The following is a 14907-nucleotide window of genomic DNA, read 5'->3' as shown; positions in this document are numbered from 1 at the left end:
AAACTAAAGAAAAATTTTCCCTGTTTTATTGTAAAAACCGACAGAAACCTTCTAGTAAGACTATTTCTAAGGAAAACTTAAAATGAATATGTAATCATAACAGCTAACATCTTTGAGTGCTTCTAGTCATGGTGCTAAGTAATTTATGTGCATTTTCTTTACACTCTAACACTTTGAAGTTTTGAAGTATTACTTCCATTTTATAGATGAGGAAACTGAGATAAAGAGAAATACTTCATCCAGGATGAAGTAGCTTATGAATGATTATAATAGGATTTTAAATCAGGCCATCTGACTCCATATCCTACATACACCATGATGGAGGACAATACATACAGCATTACCTGTTCTGTCCTTCTTGCCTGAATCAAAAGTGCCTCCTTGCCAGCCTACCAGCTGGGGCTTCAGAAACACGAAATATCATTTCCATAATTTTTATATGCTCATCATGCTGTAATGCAGATAGGCTGCCACATAAAGAAATACATATTGGGATCCTTGCAGAGCTGCCCCATCTCAGTGATAAATCACTCTGGGATTAAACAGGGATTCAGTTCTGAGATTGTTTTTAAAAGTTCACACATCGGTTTTGTCATCAATGGGGTGCTTTACTTTTTTATCAGCTGTTCAGAAACCATACGTATTGCTTGTACTTGTTGCTCTAAGACAGATTGCTCTTTAGCCACTATTATAGAAATAGGAACAATGTGTTAAAGATCATTTGGATAGAGGATGCATAACTGGACCTTAAAAAAACAGAATGCAGAACCCAAAAAGAAATTCCTATTGACTTCATCAAAGCAGGCCTGATTGTTTTACTCAGTGCTTCAACCTTTCTTGATGCCCAGCTGCCATCCAGAGGGGAGGGAGGAAGACAGGCATCTGTCTGGAAAACTGCCATGCCCACCAGGGCTTTGGAGGATAAGATGGATCCACTGGTACCTGACCCCAACCTTGTCTTTCCTGGTCAGCGTCTTTAATCACCCACCCCTTTCGGCTCACTTGTCCAATATACTGTAGTCATCAAAGCAGAACATGAAGTACTGAGTGAGATCCCTTTTTATTCCAAATGTCATTCTGAGGATTGATGAGAATACGTTTTTGAAAGATTCTAACAAACACCAATGAAAAGGATTGCCTGCATAGCAAGAGCTGCTCTATTTGAAGCAGAACACCATGCTTCTCTGCTTTTATCTCTTATTTCCCTCTGAGACCCCTGATAATATTCATCCTTCCATTTCCCCCAGCTGGGACATAGATGGTAAAGAGGACAAAGTTCAAAGTTGAGGTGAAAGCTGTTTTCCTTAGATATTTATGTCTGACTTGTATTGCTATCATCTCTTCTAAGAAGAGTATTTCCTCTCAAATATATGTTATGTATCTATAGATGTACTTAAACAAATGGAAGTTTCTTTTTTTAAAAGATTTGAAGCCACATCTCACAACGAACACTTGTTCCTGGCTGTGGTATTTTTAATTTTTGGCATTACGGTAAATTTCAGACTGCATGTGGAAAACAGAATGTTGTTTTGTTAGGTTTAAAAGCAAATATTTTTGCTCCTTGCATTTATGACTTCCATGATGTTCTCATATGTAGAATGAAATCCTGCTCCATATTCTGTAGAAAGCAGTTTTAGAGAGAAGCAGAAGAGGATCACAGTTAAGAACACAGATACAAATCTTTCAGACTTGGATTCAAAAACTGACGCTTACTAGCTAGCCGCCTGACTTCAGGCAAACAGCTCAATGTTTATAAATCTTTATCTTTTCTTCTGTAAAAATAGAATAGGAATCCTACTTGCTGCATAGAGATGTTATAAGGAGATCAGGTATTCATATAAAATACTTAGCACAAGTTTTATTATTTATTTATTTTTTAAAAAGATTCTATTTATTTATTCATGAGAGACAGGGAAGGGGGTGGGCAGAGACACAAGGAGAGGCAGAAGCAGGCTCCATGCAGGGAACCAGACATGGACTCGATCCCTGGTCTCCAGGATCAAGCCCTGGGCTGAAGGCGGCGCTAAACTGCTGAGCCATGCGGACTGCCCCTTGGCACAAGTTTTAAATTAACAGTCATTACTGATGATGCTTTTGTGCTTTTAAAATATATATCAAAAGCAAAAAAGCCTGTGGGTACAGAACCAATACATGAATTAGAAGGCTGGCTTCCTTCTAATAATCCAAGTGGTGTTATGAAGCGATTAAATTTATTTCTTGGTTGTTTTTGGAAAAATCATAGTTGGCCATACTTAGGGAAATACTTTTAACCCTAAAGAAATACACCTGAATGTTTAGACACATACCCTTACACATATACATAGAAACATACATATCTATCCATCTATCTATGTATCGTAGTGCTGGTGCCAAAAGAAACAAAGATTTCAATCCATTTATAGCTCTGGGGCCAAGATAATTGGCCCTCAGTTTATTTTTCTGTACAATTAAAAGTTTACAGTAGACAAACTCCCAATTTTAAATCTTTGACATTTTTAAATGTATCTTTTCTTTTACCTCCAGATATAGTTGTATATAATATAGTTCTATAATATTAGCCATTCACTGAAGAAGCCTTTCCTTACCCTCTCACTAGATCAAACCTCTATTATACACTCTCATTGCACTGTACACCCATTCCTATGTATGACCAGGATGTCTCCACTAGTCTGTAATTTCTGTAATATTGATTCTTCCCACCACCAGCACAGTGCCTGTACATAGTAGGGCCTTCATCTATGTTGATCCTGGGACTATTTTATAACTGGGCCGAATTCTGTGAGTTGCCACCTAAAGCCCACTGGAATCTGTTTCTTCTCACAGTTTATTTCTGCAGGCGAGGTACTTTGTCACAAGAATATTATTTTGTTGATAATATGTTGGCCCTGTTCTTAGGATATTAGGTAAAATCTGGGAAAGTAAAATTTCAGCAATTATTTAATGTAATCCTTGGAAAATAATCAAGACCAGAAGTCAGCATGTGCTGAGCTGAACAGATTGGCTTCTTTAAAAAGGACCATCTGCATTGTTTCATTCCATTAATACCTAAAAATTATGGGTAGCACTCAGGCAGAAGAGACCTGAGTGGGTCCAAGGTGCTTCACTTACTGTGTGATCTTAGCCAATCTTTTAGATTCTCCAAGCTCCTGTTTTTGAATTGAACATTATATACCCCCAGGGCATAGTATAAAGATTGGATTAGATATGTTGCATACCTCAAAACAGCACCTTGTACCCAATCGGTATTCTTTTCCTCTCTTTTCACACATTTGCCACAACTATTTAACAGAAGAATTAGGGGAAAAAATTCCAAGTTATTGCTAAAACTTGAAGTTCTCAGTTCTCTCTACTTATATGTGTTTAATCAAAAGTAAACCTGAAGACATTCTACATGGAACCTAGTATTTCTCCTAGAAATACCCAAAGACTGGTGCACATTACTGGAATACATGGAAAATTATATTTCTCACCTAAGTCCAAACTAATGGAAACTCAAGTGGTAGCATTAGTAGTCTCTATTGGAGACTCGTGGGGTTAAGATGATGATGTTTACTTTTCAAAAGCCCAGCAGAAATGGCATTAAGAGTAGACTATTGGATTTTTACTTTTATGTGGAAAAGAGTCTTGATTTTTTTTTTAAATAACAAGTTATTGATCATTGCAGTATGATTAATTACATTTTTTAAAACATGCATTCTTGGGCAGCCTGGATGGCTCAGCGGTTTAGCACTGCCTTCAGTCCAGGGCCTGATCCTGGAGACTGGGATCGAGTCCCACATTGGGTTCCCTGCATGGAGCCTGCTTCTCCCTCTGCCTGTGTCTCTGCCTCTCTCTGTGTGTGTGTGTGTCTCTCATGAATAAATAAATAAAATATTTAAAAATTGTTTTAATAAAATAAAATAAAACATGCATTCTCCATAGAAAAATCAATACAAGGGATTTGGGATATGGCAACTTTGAGAAGCAGTTGCTAGTATTTTTAATTCAGAGATAGATCCAAATCACAGTGGAGTTTGTTTCAAATTGTATGTTTTATCTAATAAAACATTTTCTTAAAATGCTTTATCTTTGGTACTGAATGCTATAAAAGGAATCTCTCCTATTATTATGAGAGCTTATAAATAAATCTCATTAGTGCTAGTCTCTAAAGACTCTCACCAAAGTCCTTGTCTACTGATTTTTAAAAAATGATTGTTTCCCTGTTGAGCATGTTGTGTTTTATCCCCAAAGATCATGAATGGTTGAGTAACAGTGGGGTCAAGGGTGAGAATTCTCTTGTTTGGGACAAGTTTATAAAAAGCCTTCAACAGCGGCTCCTGGGTCGTTTAGTTTGTTAATCAGACTCTTGACTTTGGCCAAGGTCATGATCATAGGGTTGTGAGATCGAGCCCTGTCAGGCTCTGCACTAGGTGTGGAGCCTGCTTAGGATCCTCTCTCTCTCTCACTCTGAAACCATATTCCCCTTTAAGAAAAAAAAAAAAACTTTAATAAGCATATGATAAACTTTAGTTTTTCACTTACAGAAGTGGGGTATATTTAATTACTCTTATATACTTGGGTGGCAGCACTTCTGAGATCCTGGACAACTTTTTAAGACTTTATTTTTTGAGAGTGGTTTTAGGTTCATAGCAAAATTGAGAGGAAGGTAGAGACTTCTCATGTACCCTCTGCCCCCACATATGCACAGCCTCCCCCATCCACATGCTCCACCAGAGTGGCACTTTTATTACAATTGATGAGTCTACATTGACATATCATAGTCACTCAAAGTCCAGAGTTTACACTGCAGTTCATTCTCCATATTGTGGCTGCTATGGGTTTAGACAAATTATAAAGACGTATATCTATCATGATAGTATCATACTGTCCTAAAAATCTTCTGTGCTCCACTTCTTCTTTCAACACTCCAACCTTGGCAATCACTGACCTTTGAGAACTTTTTTTTTTTTTTTTGAAGAAGGAATTGTATTTGTCATAGAAACAAAAGTGGCAGAAATAAGGAGTTTCAATTATATTCAGTGCTGCAAGTTCCCAGTGAATACAGTGTGGAAACATAACTCACCCAAGACCTAATTATTTATCTCTCTTTCCTAATGTAACAAGAGATAGTTTATTCAAAAGTACTATTTTGTCTCCTTTGAGTTACTTTATTTTGTATTTGAGGGTTGATTATCAGTAAAGACAATTCATTTCTCAATTCCTAATCTTCCTACATATGTCCTTATGCAAGAACAAGCAAATTCTGGGCTGTCAAGTCATCTTTTTTCACTGGATCCTGTTCTATTATTCTTAAAATGTTTCTCTGCTATGTTAGCATTTTAACATATGCATACATATGGAAATGTATGCATAGGAAAATATATCCTATCTTTCTTTTTCCTCAAAACTCATTTCTACTGCCCTAAGGCTACCAATTCCATGTTGTAAGCAGATATTATCATTTAGCCATAAATATGACAAAAATAATAAAATCATTTTTGATCATCACATGTAGTAGCATTAATTTTTCTGGCTTTATCAAGGAATTACATGATAAATATAAATGAATGTTTTAGATGATAAAGTATCATTTCCTTAAAAGTGCTTTTTTTATTTTAGTAAGTTTTTTCCAATACATCTTTCTATAATGCATTTATAGTTGTATGAATTCTTGAAATAAATTATTCCAAATACCAGCAAACATTTTTATTATGAGCAAAGATCATTATCAGAAAAAAACATTTTTTTTTATTTTTTCTGTACTGAAACACCTAAGAAAAGCTGTTAGGAAATGTACAGTTTTCTACATTTTTATCAATAGACTCCTGCTGGTCTTCCGTCTTTCTTTTTAATTGGAGTTTGTATTCAAGTGTGTTTTCCTTTCTCTATGAAAAATGCATTTTGTCAAATAGCCTTACTATCTACTCCTATTTACCTCTCTTACCTTTGATCTAAGCAAATAAACTACTTGTGTTAAGCCAGTTGACGTAATTTAGCCACAACAGAAGTTTCCTATAGTCTAAGAATTTTTATAGTTTCCTTTTTTTAAAAGATTTTATTTATTTATTCATGAGAGACAGAGACATAGGCAGAGGGAGAAGCAGGCTCCATGCAGGGAGCCCGACGTGGGACTCGATCCTGAGACTCCAGGATCATGCCTTGAGCCGAAGGCAGATGCTCAACTGCTGAGCCACCCAGGCATCCTGATATAGCCTCTAACATAATTTATGTTAGCACTATGATATCTTGCAGAATGCCCTTTGTCCACTTACTTCTGGGCTTATGATTATGTTCCAGACACCTGAAATTGCTGAAAACTTACCCGCTTCAACAAGTTGGAAATTCTTATATCATACTTTTAAATACGAAAATGTAACACATATTGTTAATCAAACAGTGATGTGGATATGTGGAATTAAAGCAGCCTTGAAAATGTCACAGACAGGTTAAAATGAGTCACCTTATTGTCATAACATGTGTATAATTATGATGATTTTTAACTCAGAGCATTTTTTGCATTATTTTATTCCATAACAGATAACTCTTTTTTTAATAGATTAAGCATTACCTGACTAAAAGAAAAAATGCTGCCTTCCAGTGGGTATTACAGTTGTGTATATCAATAGTTTCAGTATGCAGATAGTATAAAATATGTTCAGTTTCAGAACCTTGACTTTCTAGTATCCCTGATCTGTCTGTGACAGTGGAGACGCAAGTATTAGTTGAAAAAGATTTGCTGAATTGATGTTAGAGGAAGAGGCATTACCAGAGTTGACTGTGCCTGTTTGATTTCTTCTCATCTATTTTTCGAAACTGGATTCCTGTTACTTGTGTGTGTATAACTATATACATTTCTCTCTGTGCAGATATGTGTAAGCAATTTGGTAAAGGAAATATAGAGCCCTGTAAATTGGCAGCCATGAAGTCCTGATGATAAGGGAAATGGAAGCTTATTATTGTCAGCATGTGTCCAGATAACAACTGTGGACTAACAAGATTGTTCATCCAATATTTACACTTCAATGTGACAATGCAGTTGTAACTGCTTTATTGAACTAGCAGAACACAATAGGGGGCATGCGTCTTTATTCTTTCATGCCACCATCTTTCCTTCGTGCTCCTAGCTAAAATTCCTTAGGGTCCCCACCACTTGTGCATTCACTCCAGGAACTAAGAGGTGATTTTGTTTTTCAGTCAGTAAGAAGTCCATTCCAGCCTAACATCAAAGCTTCCATCTCTTACTAGTCTGCAAGTTCCTGTCTTCCCCTGCCCTGGCTTGCCTTAGCTTCTTCACTGTTTCCCTCCTCTTATACTCACCTGGCTGCCTATGCTTTGGAGAGTTAGGCAAGGGGGCAGGGGAGATGAGGCTGGTATGGTGTCTGTGTCCTGAGACAGACATTTGGATGTCCAAATGCCATTTTTTTTCTTCTGTGGTGCTTTTGTGGGTTTCTCTGAGAACCGTTCATTGGGGTCTTCCAAGTCCCTGCCATGCTGAAGCTCCCTACAGGTGCCTGGCTGCCAATGATTCCCATCTGGTCGCCTCTCACATGTCCACGTGGGTGGAGTCACTTTCAGGAAAATGCAAAGTTGACTCCCTTCTTCAAGGGGCCACCTCTCTTCTCTCTCTCACTGTTAATGCTCTCTCCTCATTCTGCAGGCTCTAGCAGGTCTTTTGAGCGTTTAAACAATTTTAGCTGTGTATTGATACCAATCCCTGCATCCTCCAAACTCTGAAGAACCTGTATCACATTGTATTATCCACCCATTTCTCTACCCAGTGGTTACATTCACTGTCCATGGATGTGAATACACAAAATTCATTTATTCAGGTACACAGATTTCATGGAGTTGTTTCCACTTAAAAGTGCCATGTTCCTCCAATGTGGTATCACCAGTAAGAGAGACGGTGAATGAAAAAGTGCCTCATCTCAGAATGATGCTTCCTAAATGAAAATGAATTTTTTTATGAGGTTAAAGGGGAACTTACTTTGCTTTGGCCTGTGAAGCAAGTGAATGAATTCATGGTTTGAAGCATGTTGTTAGTATAACCTGCTAGAAGCTGTCTGTCTGACACGTGTGTGCTTTTTTCCCTTTCCCTTTTTTTCATTTGGGATGTTCTATTTATGAAGTATTTATAATTCCTGTTTACCAGAAATGAATTTGGACCATTGCCAAAAGTACCAGGTCTGCAGTTCCTGAACTTAAAAAAAATTTTTCTTTGCTTTTGTTCTGTTTAATTATGTAGGCTTTTGCTTGCCTTTTATCAGGACTGTGATTCAGTCCTTTTAGTGTGTAATTATCCCAAGTGTCCTTGATTTGCTAAAGTAAGAATCTCTATATTTTTGTCAGAAAGCAGAATGTTGTTCTGCTTTGGAAACTTTGTGGCATTTTGTTTTCAATTGTACCTTTTGTGATCCTGAAAGTAAACACAAGAGGTTGAATTCCTACTTGGTAAAGAGAATTTATCTTGAAATAAATTAACAAACAACAACAAAAAAAGGAATATTCTAAGCATTCATTGCCTTTCTTGCAAAACAGCTGTGATGGCAGGAATAGGCCAAATGATCCTGTGAAGATCCTTCTAGGTCTGTCCTGTAATGCAGGATAAGAACATGAATTGCTGGGGGAAAAAATTCACTTCTTTAATTTCCACATTCTTTATAAGATGATAAAACTTCATAAGGTTCATAAGAACATTAGACGTTATAACAGTGCCTGAAATAGGGGACATGAAATGAATGACTGTTCTCTCTAAAAATGCATTATGTTTGTTAAAGAAAAATATTACTTCTAAACTGTGGTTGAGGGATCCCTGGGTGGCTCAGTGGGATCCCTGGATGGCTCAGCGGTTTAGCATCTGCCTTCGACCCAGGATGTGATCCTGGAGACCTGGGATCGAGTCCCACATCAGGCTCCCTGCATGGAGCCTGCTTCTCTCACTGCCTGTGTCTCTGCCTCTCAATCTCTCTCTCTCTCTCTCTCTCTCTCTCTCTCTCTCTCATAAATAAAATCTTAAAAAAAAAAAATAAACTGTGGTTGAAGGAAGGGATTTTTTTTTTTAATTCCAACTTTATTGTCTTCTTTGCAAAGCTAATTGACATTTCCAAGTCCCCCAGACTTCATAAGGTTAACTAGCCTGGGGTTTGAAATGGAATCCCATTAATCGTGGCAATCCTTATTTTGCTGACTCCTATCCGTGTCAGGTCACCAGCACTGGTATTTGGGAATCCTCAGAGAGGGAAGGCTCTCATTTGTTCTCATAAACGAACGCAGTCAGTAGCTATCTGGAGTCTCTCATTTGCTCCCTTTCTGCTCCTACCACTTTGAGTGAGGTCTGTTGCTGAATGGTGGAAAAGCCCCTCAATGTTTGGGATCCTCTCCCAGCCCCTGTCCTGCTGGATTCCACTGTGGCAGACACCTCAGCAAGGCGGAGGAGCCTGTAATCTTTTGAAACATTCAAAACACTGTGGCCCATTCTGGTTCCTTGCATATGATATGGGAGAATGCTTTCTTTCCCTCCTGCTATATTTTATCACACAGTAGAGAAGTAGGGGTTTGAGGGATAAATCTGAGTTATCTGAGTTGCAGATGCCTAATATGGTAAGTGCAGCAGCCCTGCTTTACTAGTAAGCCACACTTGCATAAATTGGCTAAAACTCACGGTGACTGTAGCATAGTCTTAAGCTGAGACCTCTACTTAGAGTTTTGTTCACTGTAAAAGTAGTCCTATACCAGGGAGAAGAGGTCCCCAAAACATCTGGCTTTGGAAATCAACAGGCCATATGTCCAGGGGATCCTGGGGGCCTATGGGGATATAAGATACTTCTTTAGAGGAGCTCACATGCAGAGTCATACTGGGACCCAGTGCAATGGCAGCACTTAAAGAGATGACTGTATAATATGTGAAGGACATTCATGTGCTAATCTTAAAGTGACTGCTAGAGGGGCAGGGATGGATTCGGACTTTTTGTGGGGGTGGGGACATTGGCGAGTCCCTTTTGTGCACTCTCCTTCGGTCTTGCCAGTGCAGGCAAGTGTGTACAGAGACATGGTCTCATTACAGCCACAGGCATGATTTGCCTCTAGCACTCATTTCTGGACTCCTGAAAACTACAAGTGTGCCTCAACTCCAATGTGCTTTCCTGACCTCTTAAGAGCTGTGGTTGTATCCTGCTCCCACTGCTCTTCCCTTCCATCGTTAAAGTCACAGTCATGCCCTGCCCCAAGAACTGTCCCACAGTTTCAGTGAAGCCTGCAGGCAACATAATTCATACAGGGGGTGCCCTTGGTCTTCTGGCTCCTGTGACCAGAAAGGATTGTGTTTCTGGGCTCCACGGGATTGTAACAACCCAAAAGACTACTGTGGGCAGGATACCACAGCTAGGGCACTGGAGAGAGAGCAGTCTGCCTGTGAAAAAAAGTTGATGTACTTGTACTGCAGCTTCAACCTGAGTGACAAGCTTCAGGTTTGCAACATACTTAGAGGCTACAGAGGAGCTCACAGGGAAATGTCATCTTTGAGCCCTCCTTTTATATTACCATAGCTCACTGCTAATTTTCAGAAAGGAGTGTATACACTCATCTAAAGCACAATTTTTGCAAAAATCAAACTGTGAACACCTCCCTAGATGTTCTGGTCTGGAGTTCAGCAGTTTGCAATTGTAACCCCACAGGGCTGTGTATACTGGCATGCTTTAATAGCTGCTGCTTGAGTATCTGGCTTCCAATCCGCCTGAAACTATGTGATGACTGAGATTCTCCCTTTGGGGTACTGACAGGCCTAGTCATATCCTCAGCAATTGGGACCTATGTATCAGGCTGCTTAGATAATCACATAGGTCAAGAGATAACCAAGAGCTAAAGCAAGGTTGAACAATGAAGCTCATTTCCTAAAGAGGTCTTCAAGACTGGGAGAGGCAGCTCTTTCACCTAATACACAGAAACAAATAGTCAAGCAAAATGAGGAAACAGGGAAATATGTTCCAAATGAACAAGAAAACCTCAGAGAAAGACCTTAATGAAATAGAAATAAGTAATCTATCTGATAAAGAGTTCAGAGTAATGGTCATAAAGTTGCTCACTGAACTTGGGAAGAGAAATAGATGAACACAGTGAAAACTTCAACAAAGAAATAGAATATAAAACAAAATACCAAAGAGAAGTCACAGAGCTAAAGAATACAATATCTTAATAGAAAAAGACACTAGAGGGGTTCAACAGGAGACTAGATGGAACAGAACAGACCAGTGACCTGGAAGAGAGGGCAGTGGAACCTGTCTAAACAGAGCATCAAAAAGAAAATTGAACTTTAAAACCTAATGATAACTTAAGGGGCCTATGGGACACCATCAAGCAGAATAACATCCACATTATTGGGGTTCTAAAAGGAGAAGAGAGAGAGAAAGGGGCAGAAAGCATACTTGAAGAAATAATGGCTACAAGCTTCTGTAACTTGGAGAAGGAAACAAACATCCAGATCGAGGAAGCCTCAGAGAGTTCCATATAGGATGAACTCAAAGAAATCCACACTAAGACACATTAAAATTAAAATGTTAGAAGTTAAAGATGAAGACAGAATCTTAGAAGCAGCTAGAGAAAAACAGCTTTTTGCATACAAGGAAACACCCATAAGTTATCAGCTAATTTTTCAGCAGAAACCTTGCAGGCTGGAAGAGAGTGGCAGTGCTGAAAGTAAAGAAACTTCTAACCAAAAATACCCTGTTCAACAAGGTTATCATTCAAAATTGAAGGAGAGAGTTTTCCAGATACGCAAAAGCTAAAGGAATTCATCACCACTAAACTGGCCTTATAAGACGTGTTAGAAGGAATCCATCAAACTGAAAAAGAAAGGCACTAAGTAATAATAAGCAAAAATACGAAAGTAAAAATCTAATTGTTGAAGATGAATATATAGTAAAGGTAGTAGAATAACCATTTATAAAGCTAATATGAAAGTTAAATCAAATGTTGTAAAATTAACTGTAACTACAATAACTAGTTAAGATATACAAAAATTAAAAGATATAAAATATTGCATCAAAAATAATATGGGGGAGCAGAAATGTAAAAGTTTTCATAATGCATTCAAATTAAACTACTATTAACTTAAAATAGTATGTTTTTTATATATAAGCTGTTATATGTGAACCTCATGGTAACCAGGAAATACTTAAAAGAGGTATACAAAAGTTGAGAAAAAATCTAAACATAAAATAGTCACCAGACCATAAGGAAAGACAGCAAGAGGAGAAGAAAGGAACAGAAAACAGCCAGAAAACAATGAGCAAAATGAAAATAAGTACATAACTCTTCATGATTACTTTAATGTAAATAGACTAAATTCTCCAAAACACGTAAGGTGGCTAAGTCGATTAAAAAAAAAAAAAGACATCCATATATTGCCTACAAGAGACTCCCTTCAAATCTAAGGGCACACACACTGAAAATCTGTGGCAAAAGATATTCCAAACAAATGGAAATGGAAAGAAAGCTGGTATGGTTATATTTATATCAGACAAATAGACTTCAAAACAAAGACTATAATGAAAGACCAGGAAGGATAATACATAATGATACAAGAGTCAATTCTACAAGTCTACAAGAATATACATTTATGAAAATTTATAATATTAACATATTAACAAATATTAAGTATTTAAAATATATACAGACCTAAAGAGAGAGAATAACAGTAATACATTAAGTAGGGGACTTTTTTACCTTACTTTCATTAGTTGTTAGATCATCTAGACAGAAAATCAATGAGGAAACATGGACCTTAAGTGACATATTATACTGATAAATTTGAGATACACAGCACATTCCGTCCAAAAGCAGCAAAATACACATTCTTCTCAAGAGCATCTAGAACATTCTCAGGGATAAATCACATGTTAATCTACAAAACAAGACTCTAAATTTAAGAAGGTTAAAATAAACCATCTTCTCTGGTCACAGTGGTGTAAAACCAGAAATCAATTATAAGAGGAAAACTAGAAAAACCACAAATGTGTGAAAATTAAATAATATGCTGTTGAATGATTAGTGGGTCAATGAAGAAATTAAAGGGGAAATTAAAACATAACTTGAGACAAATGAAAGTGGAAATGCAATAATCTGAAATCTATAGAATACAGCATAAGCAGTTCTAAGAGGGAAGTTTATAGTGAGACAGACCTACCTCAAGAAAGAAGAAAAATCTCAAACAATCTAACTTTATACCTGGAAAAGAAAGGAAGTTAGAAGGGGAAGAATAAATAAAGCTCAACATTAGTAGAAAGAAGAAAATAATAAAGTTCAGAGTAGTAATAAATGTAATATAAACCTAAAAAGAAAAGAGCAATAAAACTAAGAGCTATTTCTTTGAAAAAAATGAAACAAAAATTGAAAAAACAAAACAAAAATGGGGAAAAGACATCCTCTTCAGTAAATGATATTGGGAACACTGGACAGCCACATGCAAAAGAATGAAACTAGACCATTATCTCACATCATACACAAAAATGAAGTCAAAATGGTTTAAGAATTAAAAGTAACACCTGTAAGCAAAAAAGCTTCTAGCAGAAAACCTAGACAGTAAGCTCTTTGACAGCATTCTTAGCACTTCATTTTTGGATCTGACTCCAAAAGCATAGACAACAATAGTAAAAATAAACAAATGGGACTACATCAAACTAAAAAGCCCCAGTGCAGTTAGGAAACTATCAACAAAATGAAAAAGCAGTCCATTTAGTGGGAAGAAATATTTGCAAATCATATATCTGATAAGGTGATGATACCCAAAATATATAAAGAATTCAACTCAACAGCAAACAAACAAAAAATTCCAGTTAAAAAATGGACAGAGGATCTAAATAGACATTTTTCCAAAGAAAATATACAGATGGCCAACAATCCCGTGAGAAAATGTTCAACATCACTAATTATCAGGGAAATGCAAATCAAAACCACAATGTGATATTGTCTCACACCTGTTAGAATAGTATTATCAAAAAGACAAGAAATAACAAGCGTTGGCAAGAATATGGAGAAAAAGGAACTCTTGTGCTCTGTGGGTGGGAATGTAAATTGATAGGCCACTTTGGAAAACAATATGGATGTTCCTCAAAAAATTAAAAATAGGACCACCATCTGATTCAGCAATTCCATTTTTTGGGTATTTACGCAAAGAAAACAAAATACTAGCTTGAAATTACAAATGCACTCCTATGTTCATTGCAAAATTATTTACAAGAGCCAAGATACAGAAACAAATTAAGTGTCATTGATGGATGAATAAATGAGAAAGACATGGTACATGTTGTATATGTACACACAGAGACACACATATAAATGCACACACATATACACACCCACAGTAGAATGCTGATCAGCCATAATAAAAGAAGGATTTCTTGCCATTTGCAACTACATGCATAGATCTTGGGGTTAAGTGAAATAAGTCAAATAGGAAAGACAAATACTGTACGATTTCACTGATGCGTGGAATTTAAAAAACAGAACGAAACTTTTAGATACAGAGAAAAGATGGTTGGTTATCAGAGGAGAGGGGGGTTGGAGTATGGGCAAAATGGGTGAAGGGAGTCAATTGGTAAGAGGCATTAAGTAGACTATTGTGGCAATTATTTTGTAATATATACAAATCTCAAATTATTATGTTGTGCACTTAAAAATAATATAGTAATTTTACCTAAAAAAAAAAAGTATAGACTCAAAAGAACCACATCTTCACTATTCCTAAAATGCAGTGTTACTCTAATTCCTCAAAGAACTAAAACCTGGACATTTTTAATATGCCGAGAACATTTCCTGACCATCTTTCACTTTATATACTGGCCTTTACTGTGATCTGAACAGTTGTTATTCACTTGAATTTGGAATGTTTTTGTATGTCTCTTGTTGGAAGACCTATAGATACAAACCTAAAAC

At 37.0% G+C, this 14907-nt stretch overlaps 1 protein-coding gene across 1 annotated transcript in view; it reads left to right on the top strand.

Annotated features, from left to right (window-relative positions):
- The window catches only part of CHSY3 (chondroitin sulfate synthase 3), a 265713-nt gene that overhangs the window by 155015 nt on the left and 95791 nt on the right, over positions 1 to 14907 (top strand). The window lies entirely within an intron of this gene.

Source organism: Vulpes vulpes, chromosome 12, assembly GCF_048418805.1.
Source record: "Vulpes vulpes isolate BD-2025 chromosome 12, VulVul3, whole genome shotgun sequence".
NCBI lineage: Eukaryota > Metazoa > Chordata > Mammalia > Carnivora > Canidae > Vulpes > Vulpes vulpes.
Note: the sequence above shows the minus strand (reverse complement) of the source record. Positions and strands in the feature narration are given on the sequence as shown.